Below are 17,294 nucleotides of genomic sequence, written 5' to 3' on the forward strand. Positions count from 1 at the left end.
GTGTATTTTTAGCTAGCAGGAATTTTAGTACCTCCCATTTCTTCGTAGTATTTTTTCCTAAAAACAAATCTTCCCATTCAATATCCCTGAAAAATACCCTCATCTTTTCAAAATTCGCTTTGCTAAAGTTTAGAGTCCTAGTTGAGCCAGTATAGGGCTGTTTATGGAAACTGATATTGAATGTGACCATATTGTGGTTGCTGTTTCCTATGGGTTCCCCTACTATAATACCGGATACCAAATCCCCATTGTTTGTTAATACCAGGTCTAAGACTGCATTGTACCTAGTTGGTTCCTCAATTAGTTGAACTAAGTAGTTATCATTAAGTGTGTTTAAAAACATATTGCCCCTAGCAGTATCACATGATACTGCTAGGGGCAATATGCTCCAGTATAGATGTACCCAGTAGAAGCAGCCCCCAGTACAGTTGCCCGCAGTAGTTATGCCCCAGTATAGATGTCCCCAGTAGAAGTTGCCCCCAGTACAGTTGGCCCCAGTAGTTATTCCCCAGTATAGATGTCCCCAGTAGACGTTGCCCCCAGTAAAGTTGTCCCCAGTACAGTTGCCCAATATAGATCCCCCGAGTAGAAGATGCCCCCAGTAGAAGATGCCACCTAGTAGCACGCTTCACACACACACAAAAAAAAACACAATACTCACCAGCCCCGCTCCTGCTTCTGGACCGCTGACCTCCACCTGGCCGCCCGCTCCTCGGATGAGTCGGATCTATGGACAAGACGTCATGATGTCTCTCCCATAGCGCCGCACACAGCCGGAGCTCAGGAGTGAGCTCCGGCTGCCGCTGAGGGGAAGGTGCCGACGCCCGCTGGTAACAGAACCTCAGCGGGCGCCTGGCATCCCCATGCTGCTCCAGGCTCACATTATTATTATTATTATTATTATCCTTTATTTATATGGCGCCACAAGGGTTCCGCAGCGCCCGATTACAGAGTACAAATGCACATAAAAAATAGGAAAACAGTGACTTACAGTTGAATACAATATAGGACAAGTACAGGGCAGCTAAGCATAACTACACCAGTAAACATAGCGATAAGTTCCAGGTGGTCAAAAAACTGTGGGATCTGGGCGGTTGAGGATTATTAAAGTAAGAAAAGTATAAGCACATGAGGGAAGAGGGCCCTACTCGTGAGAGCTTACATTCTAAGGGGAGGGGTAGACAGACAGGGATGACACAGATGGGGTACATAGAGAGCGTGGAACAGAGGGTTATGTTGAGATTTGGCTACGTTTGGTAAAGAAATGGGTCTTAAGAGCCCGTTTGAAGTTTTGTAGAGAGGTGGAGAGTCTGAGGGGGAGAGGTAAGGAATTCCAGAGAAATGGAGCAGCACGTGAAAAATCTTGGAGATAGGAGTGGGAGGAAGTAATCAGAAGACAGGAGAGACGGCGTGCATTAGCAGAGCGAAGAGGACGGGTGGGAGAGTAAAGGGAGATAAGGTCAGAGATGTAGATGGGAGAGGAGTGGGTGAGTGCTTTGTAAGTGAGTGTGAGAAGTTTGAATTGGATTCTGAAAGGGAAGGGAAGCCAGTGGAGGGCCTGTAGGAGGGGGGAGGTAGACGTAGTGCGTTTGGTGAGGAAGATGAGCCGGGCAGCAGCATTGAGGATAGATTGGAGTGGAGAGAGGTGATTGTCAGGGAGGCCAGTTAAGAGGAGATTACAGTAGTCCAGTCTGGAAATAATCAGTGAGTGAATAATGATCTTAGTGGCATCCTGTGTGAGAAAAGGTCTGATTCTAGAAATGTTTTTGAGATGAAAATGACAGGTTTGTGAGAGGTGCTGAATGTGTGGTTTGAAGGAGAGGGAGGAGTCAAGGATTACGCCAAGACAGCGTACTTGGGGGCTAGGGGAGATAGTTGTGCCATCAATGGATAATGAGATTGTGGGAGGTGAGGCTGTGCGGGAGGGTGGGAAGATGATCAGCTCAGTGTAACCCTCCTTTATCTCTGATAAGGTTACCCAATCTACTAATGTGCCTCCACCCAAGCTATTGCTTTAACAACAGGCTGCCTGGGATGCCTGCTTTTCTCTCTAATAGGTAAATGTGATAATTATTTTATCTATAAAGATATATGTATATAAGTAAATCACAAAAATAACTCATGTACCTGTTCTTCTTTTCAGCTCTTCATTCAACGTCCAACAGACAGTAAGTGGTAAGTATTATATTTTTAATAACGTATTAACCATTCCTACACATATATCAATATAATACACACAATAGGTATAATATAATATTCTTTAGCTACCCCACACTCCTATACAATTCATTTGCATGCAATACACAAAAAAGTATCTGGTTATAACCTTACTAAAAAAATAGAGTGACCCGGGCACTCTGTAATTTTATAGACATGCGCAAGTTGGGGCCCATAAATACCTTTGCATATTAGCAATTCTAGATTCTAATATATATCAGTCTCTCAATTCAGGTCTCTTTTATCCCCTAACCTTGGGTAATAACAAAGTCTTTTATATGAAAGTAAAGTCTTTATAGTTGGTTACATTAAAGTTAACTCTCTTTCCTTACTTTGTTGCCAATACTCTGCAACTGGCCAACTTAGCAGAGTGTACAAATAGAAGAAACAGTGTATCTCCTCTGTGTCTTATGAATTACTGTGCTGGCATCTAGCAATAAATAGTATCCAGTTTGTTGCATCCAGCTCAATATTTCAGTAGCTTACAGTCTTCAAATATATAGACTTAAATATCTCTGGAATATGCTTTAATATCTCTCTCTCTCCTATTGTTCATTTCCGTCTATAAATTTTAGTGGTTTTAATGTTCTTTTCTTGTCTTTCTCTCTAATATCCTAATGTTTACTCAACTACATAGGCAGTTTCATCTCCTGTGTGTATATAAACATACACTATTATGATCTCCATTGCTGTAATGGTTAAAGTAACAGTCCTTACTTGTCTTCTTCCTGGCTGTTTACTTATAGACAGTTATAGTAATTTACTGTATATTCTACTTCCATGGATATGAGGGAATACAATTTTAACGGAGTAGACTGAATACAGCAATAGTTAGTCGCTATTCTCTGTCCATATTTTAGTTAAAGTCTCTTGCCAAAATCACTTTACTTCAGTATATATGCTTTGTTTCCTTTTTAGCAATAACTCCCTGCAGCTATTATGACATTCTGTGTGATCTGGCTCCAGTACCTGCTGATAAGGCTGTCCGAGACTATTGGCTAGTCTTGAACATATATAAATGGGAGGTAAATAAGTTCTTCTCTCCCTCTATAATGGCTTTACTGTAATGGTAATATTCACTATAGCCAATTGTTATTTCTGTCTACGGTGCAAGGTGCAGTAAATAAATTGTGTCACTTACACCTCCTTATAGCAGCTGCTGCAGATGAGTGCTCCCCCGACTCCTCCCTGATGTCCTCTGATAGGCTTCTGGACTGCCTTGTGTCTGGTGCAGGCTGCGCATCTAATTGGCTCCCTTCTGTTACTATGGAGCTGCGTCCTCTCCCGGCTATGGCTTCCGCTCCCGGGGCTTACAACAGCTCAGCTGGAGCCTCTCTGGCCATCTCTCCAGACCGCTCAGCTCCTTTCTGCTGCCTTCACTGCAATGCCGCACGCTGGCACACCCGGAGCCCTCCTGGCCGCTCTCCTCTGTCTGCCAGCAGCACCTCTACCTCCTCCTCCACCGCCCCCCTTCGGGAACGGGTAAGCCTGGTGCTGGTGCAGCTACTCGGTATCCAGTACTGCCGCTTGTATGTTTACAGCATACAGCGCTCTGGATGACCAAGTGCCCACACTGACCAGGGGAACAGCAGTCTGCTCTATGCTAACGGGAGCGCCTATTTATATCTTTATCTGCCCGCTCGCGGACTCCCTCTCTGCACCCGGCACTTTAAACTACCTGCTCGCGGATTCCCTCTCTGCACCCGGCACTATTTACCGGCTCGTGGACCCCTCTCACTCTATGTCTTTCTATATTACCGGCACGCGCAGGTCTCCGTCCTTTGCACACGGCCCCCCCTCTTTCTGCACACGGCCCTATTTACCGGCACGGGGACCTCTCTAGTACAATGACAACAGCATTAGCTTATTGCGCCCTCCCTCTCTTTAATTAATTAAATATTCTTTTATTTTTTACATAACACAACAACAACAAATTACATATTCCTTCCTTTCTAAATAATATATACAAGTTAATACATTCATATACCCTAGTTTATAAATCATATTTGCATTTACACTATTATTTAACCTAATACTAGGTTACATACTCTCCCCCTGGTGATCCAGTATAAGTTATCAGCTGGGTCACCACCATATATATATACCTTGAAATCTCCCTTTCTCAAATTTTACGGAGTAATCATTAAAAATATGGCCACATTGATACAGTACTCATATGTGTAGCCCTGGGTATTATACTGGGTATTCCTAATTGGTCGTAAGTAAGTATAGCAGGAGGGCGACACACCCTTTTTTGCTTATTCCATACCTGCTCCTCCTCTAACTCACTATAAGAATGTGAAACTCTATCAGAGCTATCTGACACTCTTTGATTTTCAGTATTGCAATATTCCAGATTTTCTTCCCAGGGATTATCATTATTTAACTCTTGGATTCTACCTTCCACATGTTCTAAAGGATCCTCATTAACATGTTCATCAGTAAATTTGTCAAAACCCAAACATTCATCCTTATAATAATACCCTTGTATCTCTGACTCATCATCTATGTCATCTACAATACTTAATTCATTATGTATTGCATTTCTATTTCCCGTTCTTTCATTAGTTGTGCGGGTAGTATCATTTAATTCAAGCCCTTCTAACCGAACTTCTTTCCCTATAGGTAATAGATGCTGCCTATGATATGTCAGTATCCTGTTTTCTCCTGACTCAGGCTTGATCTTGTATACAGGTAAGTTTGAAAGTTTCTCAACAATCACGAAAGGATCTTCCCTCCACCTATTTGAAATTTTAAACTTTCTAGGTGTCCCTAGGTGTCTCAGTAAGACTCGATCCCCCGAAACTAACTCATGGTCACGTATTCTCCTGTCATATCTGGTCTTATTTTTTAATCCCAATTTCCTGGCTGCACATTCAGCTATATCATAAGCCTCCTGTAGTTCCTCCCTTAACTTCTTTATGTATTTTATGTGAGAGATAGCAGGTTTGTCACTAGTGGATATCCCCATACATACATCTATAGGAAGCCTGGCTTCCCGACCAAACATTAAGTAGTAGGGAGAATACCCTGTGGCTTCATTTTGTGTACAATTATATGCATGTACTAAACGGTCAGTATGTCTTTTCCAGTACCTTTTATCAAGAGGATTCAATGTTCCCAACATATCCAACAAGGTTCTGTTGAACCTCTCAGGTTGGGGGTCCCCTTGTGGATGATATGGGGTTGTCCTTGATTTAGTTATTCCACAAATTGCACAAAGCTCTTTTATTAGTTTACTTTCGAACTCTCTACCTTGGTCAGAGTGAAGTCTGTTTGGAAGACCATAATGGATAAAAAATTTGTTCCATAATGTGTTTGCTACAGTAGTTGCCCTTTGATTTGGTGTTACATAGGCCTGGGCATATCTGGTAAAATGATCAGTTATCACTAATATGTGGCATTTCTTTCCTGGTTCTACTTCTAATGACAAAAAATCCATACATACCAAGTCCATAGGCCCACTACTTTTAAAATTTACCAAAGGGGCAGTTTGTCGAGTTATTGTTTTACGAATTACACAATTTCCACAATTTCTACAATAGTTCCCTACTTCTTCCCTCATCCCTGGCCAATAAAACCTATCAGAAATTAACTTAATGGTTTTATCATATCCTAGATGGCCATGTTCATTATGCAAAGCTTTCATTACTGTAGTCCTATGCTTTGAAGGTAGTACCAACTGTCGTTTTTCCCTTTCCCCTGGTTCTTTGAATATACGATATAATATTCCATTTTCTAGGAATAATTTGTTCTTTTGTCTTTCCAATAACTTAGCTCCCTTCGAAACAGAGGGTGAATTAACATTCCAATTTTGTTTCAATCTTTCTATTGCATCTTTTATATCAGGATCTCGACTTTGATCAGTCCGTATCTGGCCTCTCCTAAGTTTTGGCAATCCTTCTAATTCTAAATTACTTAGCCAACAATACGATAATGGAAGAGCTTTAGAAGTGGCCCCTAAAAAACTCAACCCTTCTCCTGGCATCATTTCTCCAATTTGTATTCGGTGACATATCCCTTTCACATCTCCCATGGGTACTTCAATCCATTCCTCCTCACTGTTATTGTTTTCTTGATTTGGGATCCTGGACAACGAGTCAGCATCGATGTTATTAATTCCGGGTCTATATTTTAAAGAAAAGTCATACAGGGACAATGCTGCCAGCCATCTATGTCCGGTAGCATCGAGTTTTGCTGTTGTTTGTATATACGTTAAAGGGTTATTGTCAGTGTGTACCTCAAAGGGCACACCGTACAAATAGTCATGAAATTTCTCCACCACACACCACTTTAAAGCTAAAAATTCTAATTTGTGTGTGGGATAGTTTCTTTCACTAATAGACAAGCCCCTGCTAGTAAAAGACACAGGTCTCAGTTCACCTTGTTGCTTCTGATATAACACCCCTCCTATTCCTCCTTGGGAAGCATCAGTATGAAGTACATATGGAATGGTCGGGTCAGCATAAGCTAAAACTGGGGCATCAGTTAATTTCCTTTTTAAAGTCTGAAATGCTAATTCACATTCACAGTTCCATCTACCCCCAAAAAGTTCATTTGGTTTGTACAAGTGTTTAGAACTAGGTTGAATTATCTTTCTTCTATTAGTTGAAGGATAACCTTTGGTTAAATCAGTGAGGGGTTTTGAAATTTTAGAATAATTCGGAACAAATCTACGGTAATAACCGCAAAACCCCAGAAAAGATCTGAGTTCCTTTAATTTAGTAGGACGGGGCCAATTTTTTACAGCGTCTACCTTTGCAGGATCGGTTGACACCCCTTCTCTGCTTACTATATGTCCCAGGTATTTAACTGAAGACCTGCACAACTGGCATTTATCCATTGATAACTTCAGTCCTCCCTCTATCAGTCTATCCAATACTTTTAAAAGACGGATATTATGTTCAGAAAGAGATTTCCCAAAAACAATTATGTCGTCCAGGTAAACAATAACTTCTCTATAGTTCATGTCTCCAACAATTCGTTCCATAGTCCTTTGAAATGTTGCCGGGGCTCCCTTTATACCTTGTGGCATTTTTAGGAACTCAAAAAATCCTAATGGGCAGATGAATGCAGTTTTTTCTCTATCCTCAGGACGCATAGGAATTTGATAGAATCCATTCCTTAGGTCTAACACAGAGAACCACATACTCCCTTGTAAACAATCTAATGCCTCATCAATTCTAGGAACTGTATATTGATCTGGGGCTGTTCGGGAATTTAATGTCCTATAATCTACACACATACGAATTTTTCCATTTTTCTTTCTTGCAATTACAATCGGGGAAGCGTATGGACTACGGGACTCTATGATGATTTGGTTCTCCAGTAATCCCTTCAAGTGTAACCTAATGTCTTCAAAATCTGCAGGTGCTATCCTACGGGATCGTTCTCTAAAAGGACTGGTATCATTTAATTTTATACCATGTTCTACCCCCTTTGCTTCTCCTAAATCCCACTCTCCAATTGAGAATGCTTGTTTTCTGCGTTCTAATTCCTCAGACAAAAGAATCTTATCTTCCTTTGTAATATCGCTTTCCTGAAAGCAAATGTCAAATTCATTTCTTCTTTCATTTGAAACATTCTCCTGTGGTGCTAACCCTACCGGCAATGCCTGTCCTACCTCTGTACACCGTTCATCTTCTCTCTGACACCAATTAGATAATATATGATACAATTGAGTATTTGTTCCTACAATTACAGGAAATTCATCCCTTCCTCCCTTTATTTCAGGACATATAAGAGCGATAAACGGTACTTCCAACGACTTCTGGTATGTTTCCCCTTCAAACTCAAGATTTACTTGTACGTATCCCAAATAAGGGTACTTTTCAATACTTAATCCCCATATGACCAACCCACTTAATGGTTTTATGGGTACATCAGATAAATGGTCATTATACCATGTTTCAAAAATAATTGATACTTGAGATCCACTGTCTAATAGTACTTTGCACCTATTCCCGTTAATAGCTGCTGGGACTACAGGTGCAGGTCCTAGTAATCCCTCAGGCACTTTTCCGTTCCACCAAGAATTCCCCATTGCACAATAACTGACTTCTAGGGGGACTGTGCGGGGTTCACAGTCCTCCCTTGATCGTTTCCCTGCCCAGAAAGAACATCCCTATTAGTGTTGGGATTATTTGTAGAGGCCCGTGTAGAAGATCCATCAGTAAGGACATTGCATTCATAAGCTCTATGTCCTATCCTTCCACATTTAAAACATCCTCTTCCTCTATTATTATAGCTATTTCCTCTTCCCATTCCCCTTATATTTGTATTGTTATTACTTCTAAGAGAGGAATTTCCTAAACTTCTATTCTCATGAGATGCCATAAATTGCTCCAGCTTCTTGTTCTGCTCCTCTATCATTTTAACTATTCTTTCCTCAAAGGGATCGACCTCCACAGAGGGTTGAACAACCTTAACCTTTTTTACTGTTCTTTCTCTCATTTCAATTAGTACTTCTTCTTGTTTAATTTCTTTTAATAATTCATTAAAAGTGGGGGAGGGTTCCCTTATTCCTGAACATCGTATTTTCTGGGCTACCGAGTCAGCTGTCAATGCCCCCCTCAGTAGCTGTTTCATTCTGCTTCTATCTACTTCATCTCGGTTAATCCCACCCTTTTCTACAATTTTGTATAAGAGTTTGTCTATTCGAATTAAATATGCACTTAACTTCTCTCCAGGCTCCTGGAAAGTGTGGTGTAACCTGGATGTTAAATCTCCCACATCCTCCAAAGTGCCGTAGGCATAATCTAAAGCCTCAAAATAAGTTTCAAGATTTGCCTGTGGATTACTTCGTCTAGCTGCCTGTATTATTCCCATGGCCGGTCCTCTTAGGCTTTCTACTACTCTCTGCCTTTTAATTTGGTCTGGACACTGCCACTCCTCTGCTTGCTGTACAGCAGCTTCTTTCCAGGCTTCATATGTTTCTTCGCCTAAAGGTACAGGCACTGTCCCTGAGAATATCCTTAATCTCCTATAACTTCCTTCATAGTGCCAACGTTCCAATTGAGTAACCACTCTATCTACCATAGTCTCAAACTGCGACCCATCTACATTTTCACCATTTCCTTGCATATTATTGTTTATATTATCTCTCCCAGATGTATCAACAGAAGTAGATATATGTGCATTAATAGCTTCCTCATCTTTTCTCTTAGGCCAAATAATATACCATCGCCTCCCAATTTCTTCATTTGCCATTATCATCATTGGTATTAGACATGGATCTAACTCCCTTTCAGCTTCTATTAGTATTGCTATTTCTCCTCTCCATTTGTCCACAATCCTGGGTCTTTTAACTCCATACAATTTATCTATAATTGTCCTTATAACTTCCTCATCTGAAAATTCTGAAAAATCCCCGCCTATACCTATGCACTTTTTAGGATTTTTTTCTTTTTGCATACACCAAGTGTATATATCCTCTCCTATTAAATTCTCCATTACTCCTATGTTCAATCTCAGCAGTGCCTCCAATATGTAACCCTCCTTTATCTCTGATAAGGTTACCCAATCTACTAATGTGCCTCCACCCAAGCTATTGCTTTAACAACAGGCTGCCTGGGATGCCTGCTTTTCTCTCTAATAGGTAAATGTGATAATTATTTTATCTATAAAGATATATGTATATAAGTAAATCACAAAAATAACTCATGTACCTGTTCTTCTTTTCAGCTCTTCATTCAACGTCCAACAGACAGTAAGTGGTAAGTATTATATTTTTAATAACGTATTAACCATTCCTACACATATATCAATATAATACACACAATAGGTATAATATAATATTCTTTAGCTACCCCACACTCCTATACAATTCATTTGCATGCAATACACAAAAAAGTATCTGGTTATAACCTTACTAAAAAAATAGAGTGACCCGGGCACTCTGTAATTTTATAGACATGCGCAAGTTGGGGCCCATAAATACCTTTGCATATTAGCAATTCTAGATTCTAATATATATCAGTCTCTCAATTCAGGTCTCTTTTATCCCCTAACCTTGGGTAATAACAAAGTCTTTTATATGAAAGTAAAGTCTTTATAGTTGGTTACATTAAAGTTAACTCTCTTTCCTTACTTTGTTGCCAATACTCTGCAACTGGCCAACTTAGCAGAGTGTACAAATAGAAGAAACAGTGTATCTCCTCTGTGTCTTATGAATTACTGTGCTGGCATCTAGCAATAAATAGTATCCAGTTTGTTGCATCCAGCTCAATATTTCAGTAGCTTACAGTCTTCAAATATATAGACTTAAATATCTCTGGAATATGCTTTAATATCTCTCTCTCTCCTATTGTTCATTTCCGTCTATAAATTTTAGTGGTTTTAATGTTCTTTTCTTGTCTTTCTCTCTAATATCCTAATGTTTACTCAACTACATAGGCAGTTTCATCTCCTGTGTGTATATAAACATACACTATTATGATCTCCATTGCTGTAATGGTTAAAGTAACAGTCCTTACTTGTCTTCTTCCTGGCTGTTTACTTATAGACAGTTATAGTAATTTACTGTATATTCTACTTCCATGGATATGAGGGAATACAATTTTAACGGAGTAGACTGAATACAGCAATAGTTAGTCGCTATTCTCTGTCCATATTTTAGTTAAAGTCTCTTGCCAAAATCACTTTACTTCAGTATATATGCTTTGTTTCCTTTTTAGCAATAACTCCCTGCAGCTATTATGACATTCTGTGTGATCTGGCTCCAGTACCTGCTGATAAGGCTGTCCGAGACTATTGGCTAGTCTTGAACATATATAAATGGGAGGTAAATAAGTTCTTCTCTCCCTCTATAATGGCTTTACTGTAATGGTAATATTCACTATAGCCAATTGTTATTTCTGTCTACGGTGCAAGGTGCAGTAAATAAATTGTGTCACTTACACCTCCTTATAGCAGCTGCCGCAGATGAGTGCTCCCCCGACTCCTCCCTGATGTCCTCTGATAGGCTTCTGGACTGCCTTGTGTCTGGTGCAGGCTGCGCATCTAATTGGCTCCCTTCTGTTACTATGGAGCTGCGTCCTCTCCCGGCTATGGCTTCCGCTCCCGGGGCTTACAACAGCTCAGCTGGAGCCTCTCTGGCCATCTCTCCAGACCGCTCAGCTCCTTTCTGCTGCCTTCACTGCAATGCCGCACGCTGGCACACCCGGAGCCCTCCTGGCCGCTCTCCTCTGTCTGCCAGCAGCACCTCTACCTCCTCCTCCACCGCCCCCCTTCGGGAACGGGTAAGCCTGGTGCTGGTGCAGCTACTCGGTATCCAGTACTGCCGCTTGTATGTTTACAGCATACAGCGCTCTGGATGACCAAGTGCCCACACTGACCAGGGGAACAGCAGTCTGCTCTATGCTAACGGGAGCGCCTATTTATATCTTTATCTGCCCGCTCGCGGACTCCCTCTCTGCACCCGGCACTTTAAACTACCTGCTCGCGGATTCCCTCTCTGCACCCGGCACTATTTACCGGCTCGTGGACCCCTCTCACTCTATGTCTTTCTATATTACCGGCACGCGCAGGTCTCCGTCCTTTGCACACGGCCCCCCCTCTTTCTGCACACGGCCCTATTTACCGGCACGGGGACCTCTCTAGTACAATGACAACAGCATTAGCTTATTGCGCCCTCCCTCTCTTTAATTAATTAAATATTCTTTTATTTTTTACATAACACAACAACAACAAATTACATATTCCTTCCTTTCTAAATAATATATACAAGTTAATACATTCATATACCCTAGTTTATAAATCATATTTGCATTTACACTATTATTTAACCTAATACTAGGTTACATCAGTCTTAGACATGTTGAGTTTAAGAAAGCGCTGAGACATCCAGGAAGAGATAGCAGAAAGACAGTTTGAGGTACGAGTGAGGAGAGCCGTGGAGAGATCAGGGGAGGAGAGGTAGATTTGAGTGTCATCAGCATAGAGGTGATATTGGAAGTTAAAAGAACTAATGAGTTCACCTAAAGAGGACGTATAGAGAGAGAAAAGGAGAGGACCAAGAACAGAGCCTTGGGGGACACCAACAGTTAGTGGAAGTGGGGGGGAGGTAGCATCATGAGAGGAGACAGAGAAGGAACGATCAGAGAGGTAGGAGGACAGCCAGGAGAGGGCAGTATCACGCAGACCAAGAGAGTGAAGGATTTGCAGAAGGAGAGGATGGTCCACAGTGTCAAAAGCAGCAGAGAGGTCAAGAAGAATAAGCAGAGAGTAGTGGCCCTTAGATTTGGCTGCATGGAGGTCATTGCAGACTTTTGTGAGGGCAGTTTCAGTGGAGTGGAGAGAACGGAAACCAGACTGGAATGGGTCAAGCAGTGAGTGAGAGGAAAGAAAGGCAGTGAGGCGATTATAGACAATACGCTCAAGAAGTTTGGAGGCAAAGGGGAGGAGAGAGATGGGTCGATAGTTGGAGAGAGTGTTAGGATCAAGGGTAGGTTTTTTAAGAATAGGGGAGACAAGAGCATGCTTGAAGGCAGAGGGGACAGTGCCTGAAGAAAGGGAGAGATTGAGAAGGTGGGCAAGATGGGAACAGGCAGAAGGGGAGAGGTAACGGAGGAGGTGGGAGGGGATAGGGTCGAGCGGGGAGGTTGTGGGGGGGGAGGAACGGATGAGGGCCATGACTTCCTCGCCAGATACATGGGAGAAAGATGTCAGAGTTGGTAAGAGGGAAGGGGAGGGGTGGCAAGGGATGGGTGGTGGCTGGTTGCTGGTCTGGTGGGAAGTGATATCCTGACGTATGGAGTCAATCTTGGATGTGAAATAAGTGGCAAAGTCAAGAGCAGACAATGAGGAAGGGAGAGGAGGTGGTGGTGGGCAGAGGAGGGAGTTAACAGTGGCAAAGAGGCGCCGGGGGTTGGAAGACTGTGTAGAAATGAGGATTTTGAAGTATGATTGTTTAGCAAGGGAAAGGGCAGTACTGAAGGATGAGAGCATGAATTTGAAATGGAGGAAGTCTGCTTTAGAGCGTGATTTCCTCCACTGTCGCTCGGCAGTACGTGAGCATTTTTGTAGGTATCTGGTGCATTTGGTGTGCCAGGGTTGAGGTGTTGATCTGCGAGGGTGAATAGTGGTTGGCGGAGCAACAGAGTCAAGGGCAGAAGTAAGAGATGCATTGTATAGGGATGTGGCTTGTTCAAGGCATGTGAGAGAGAGAAGAGGAGAGAGAAGGGAGTCAAACAGGGAGGACAGGGATGAGGTGTCAATAGCCTCAATGTTACGCTTCGTGATGGTAGCCTTAGGAGGGAGAGATGGGGAGGCAGAGATAGATAAGTTGAAAGAGAGCAAATGGTGGTCAGAGAGGGGAAAAGGGGAATTGGAGAAATCAGAAATATCACAGCGGTGAGTGAAAACCAGATCCAGTGAGCTCCCGTTCACATGGGAGGGTGAGGTGGTCCACTGGGAGAGACCAAGTGAAGAGGTGAGGTTAAGGAGTTTAGAGGCAGGTGATTTTGTGGGGTTATCGATAGGGATGTTGAAATCACCTAGAATAATGGAGGGAATGTCAGAAGAGAGGAAGTGAGGTAGCCAGGAAGCAAAGTTGTCAAGGAATTTGGAGGAAATGCCAGGTGGACGGTAAATTACAGCAACTCGAAGATTAGTTGGTTGGTAGAGGCGTAATGCATGGACCTCAAATGTAGAGAATGTAAGAGAAGGTTCTGGAGGTATAAGTTGGTATGTGTAGCTTGAGGGTAAAAGGATCCCAACACCACCCCCATGGCGACCCCCGGGTCGGGGTGTGTGTGAGAATGTGAGGCCCCCAGCAGAGAGAGCAGCAGGAGAAGTGGTGTCATGAGGAGTAATCCAGGTTTCTGTAATGGCCAGGAGGTGCAGGGAGTTGGAAATGAAAAGGTCATGAGTGGGGGTCAGTTTGTTGCAAATAGATCGGGCATTCCAGAGTGCACAAGATAGGGGGTATGAGTTTGTGGGAGAGATGTGAATGAGATTATCAGGATTGCTGTAGCGTTGAGGTAGGAGTAATTTGGAAGGAGAAGATAAAGAGGGTGTGATGATGGTGCTGGGGCTTTGGCTAGGAAGGGAGACTGCATGCGTGAAACAGGGAGGGAGTGCAGTTTGATCCTGGTGGAGGAGAGGTGAGGAGACAGGCAGAGGAGGGAAAGAGTAGGGTTGAGCGGTGGGGTATAAGTGGTGTGAAGGGGCAGAAGTGAATTGCAATGGGGAAACAGAAGAGGGGTAGGGAGGCAGACAGAGGAGAGGAGGGAGGATGAGATGTAGGAGACTGTGAGAGAGGGATAGAGGTGGTAACAGGGGACAGAATAAAGGAATAGAAGGACAATGAGTAAGGGGGGTTGCCAGCCTGGCCATAGTGTGGATGGTGTGTAAACTGGTAGTGTAATGAGAATAGGGGGAGGAGTGGTGGCTGTATGAGAGAGCAGTGAAGTTTGCAGAAAGAAATACGATTTGCAAGTAATTAAAATGATGTTAATATCTACAGATTACCAGTAAATCAAATATTTGTTGATGTTAGATGGAAAATTATACAGTGTTGGCAAACCACAAGTCAGTGTTATTTCATCAAATATGCTTCTCAATTAAACATTTGTTTTCCAGGTATTTGCAGGGTCAGAGTAAAAGTTGTATTGCAGGTTTTTTGCAGAAAGTGAATGTTTAGTGTCCGGGTAAGTGAGGTTTGGAGAATAATAGGTGTGTACATACATTTGTAGCTGCAGTCCAAGTTTTGGTGGATTGTGTTGATTTGCTTTTGTTTGGAGTTTCCATGCAGTTTCCGTCCAGTTAAAGTCCAGTATAAGTGCCAGACGAATCCCTTAGAGATTTTCTCCCTTTGAGATCTTTCTCCACACAATGATTCAGCTACGCTAAAATCAGCTAAACTACACACCAATATAAAGCCCAAACATGTGTATGTAAGCACATTGATTGATTGGACCCTCCCCTAGCCCATCACCCATTTGGGGCAATAAAACTTAAACAAACAAATAATGTGTAGGGATGAAACCATTACACATTCCCCAAATAACTACAAATAAAACTTGGATAAATCTGCTAATATTTAATACACTAGTGACTAGACATACCTATGGCTAAGCATTCAGGATATTGAGCTGAGGCAGTTCCGCCTCGTTCCAGCTCACTTTAACCTCTGAATGTGAATCACAGAGGAATTTGGTTACTAACCATTCTAAATCTCTTTGAGTATTTATAGCAAAAATACCCTCAGGGTTACCTAAGAGGTCTTGTCCGAAATGTCTTTATATCACAGGATATCTAAGATCAGATCTGAGGCGCACAGGCAATTTCTTGTCAAGGTGAGGCTTTACTGGAATATTTAAATCTTCATTGGATGACCTTGGCTCCGAACCGCTCATCTTTATTGGCTTCCGCAAGAAGCTGCTGAATAAGGGCCTAGTCACTCTTTTGACAGCCCCATGCAAGACCAATGTATGATGCAACATTTTATAAACTTGGACCAGCTTTTGTATTTAGTGACTATGGGAAAAACTATAGTTATGATATACAAATTAAAAAAAGTACTGTAGCAGCAGATTGGATAATCCAAATTTTCTTTTGACAGTGAAGGCAGTAGTCAAGGTAAATTGGACTTTTTTATATACCCTTTTATCTTATTCCTGCATTTTTGTGAGTCTCACTTTTATATTGCCCCTAGATGTCAGTGATCACAACCTGAGAACAGGATTTAAAGGAGACAGCCGTGAAAGAGCACACACTGCAGGCATTCACGTCAGTGCTAAAAATACATAGAAATGAACGATTATTTGAGCCTTAAATTTCTAAGACATATATAATTATATATTATGAGAACAACTTTAAAAATCCCATTTATAATTCCATTAGGAAAGTATCCCAGGTGCATAGTTAATCTTCTGAATAGAAGCTGTCTCGCTAACTCTTTCACTGTCTTGGCCAGTGCAACTTCCTGCAGTGAGATCTTAGCCTTACCTGTTCCAGATGAAAACAAGTTAATTCTGGATATTGAAAATATCTTTCCCTGAAGACACATTAGTGTCGGAAATAGGAAAATTCCCTTCTCCCCTAATTGCAAAGTATCTGGCGATTATTAATCTGTTCTTAATTCTATTAAGAGTGATGGTCCTGGAAAGTGTATTAATTTCACATTAAGAGACTGAGCACTTCATTAGAAAAGCTTCCTATATTGTAATTGAAACCCATGTGGCTAATCTCTTGCACATATCCTTCCTATAGTAGACTTCTGCCTGTGATGGAACCCTTTCGGTTCTAAGAGGCTGATTGAGAGATGGACGCAATAGCACAGCCGATGCATCTTTGTAAGCAGCGGCTGTGCTAAAGAAGGGTGTAGAGTTGATTCCCTCAGTAGTTACTGAACCCATAGGATGGCAGGGAGGAGGAGATATGAAGGAGGGGTGCGTGTGGAAGAAGTCTCTCCACATACGTGTCGGCTGCTGTGGTCTGCAGGAGACACCCTATGGGTAAAGACTTCCTTCCACTAGCTTGCAGGGCTGTGGCTGTCATCTGGCTGCAGTCCACTTCCTCTCTGTTGTGGTTCTTGACCTCAATCTGCAGTTTGTCCCTAGCCCCCAGAAGACTATTGGCAACTACTGAGTTTAATTGCCAGTGATTATACTAAAATGGCTTCTCCTTTAATATGCTAACCATCTGAACTGGAGTCTTTGATCCAGGACTTCCTATGCAGTGGCAGATTCTACCTGTGGGCTGCAGTCCCGTCCAGTAAAATCCGCCAAAGTAGGGAGGGAGCCAGTTGCAGTCTGTGACTGCGCTGGCTACACAGCGACTGGCAGTGATGACTTCTATTAGAAGTCCTACCTGCCAGTCAGCCCCAGTTCAGGCAATCTCATTGAGAGGTGTTTCCTCCCTCCGGGACTGCCAGACCGGGCTGCGATAACACTGGGAGTAATCGGCGCATGCATAGTCAAGCAGCAGCTTGCCTGCGCATGTACAAACACGGGCTACTATGGACTGTAGTCCATAGAAGCAGGGGTTTGTGCATGCACTGTCAAGCCGCTGCTTGACTGCACATGTACTGGATCTGGGACCTGGCCAGCAGCAGTGGATTTACTCCTCTCCCG

General features: G+C 42.4%; 1 long non-coding RNA gene across 2 annotated transcripts; it reads left to right on the top strand.

Annotated features, from left to right (window-relative positions):
• The first annotated feature begins 2,128 nt into the window (after window positions 1-2,128).
• Window positions 2,129-11,077, top strand: LOC134965524 (uncharacterized). 2 transcript variants are annotated; one of them, XR_010188423.1, is made up of 6 exons: window positions 2,129-2,175; window positions 3,136-3,242; window positions 3,371-3,699; window positions 4,843-4,911; window positions 9,901-9,932; window positions 10,893-11,077. It is a non-coding gene; the product is annotated as an uncharacterized LOC134965524 (long non-coding RNA). The 2 variants fall into 2 exon arrangements; XR_010188424.1 differs by lacking the exon at window positions 3,371-3,699.
• The last annotated feature ends 6,217 nt before the right edge of the window (window positions 11,078-17,294 follow it).

This window comes from Pseudophryne corroboree, chromosome 10 (genome assembly GCF_028390025.1).
Source record: "Pseudophryne corroboree isolate aPseCor3 chromosome 10, aPseCor3.hap2, whole genome shotgun sequence".
Lineage (NCBI taxonomy): Eukaryota > Metazoa > Chordata > Amphibia > Anura > Myobatrachidae > Pseudophryne > Pseudophryne corroboree.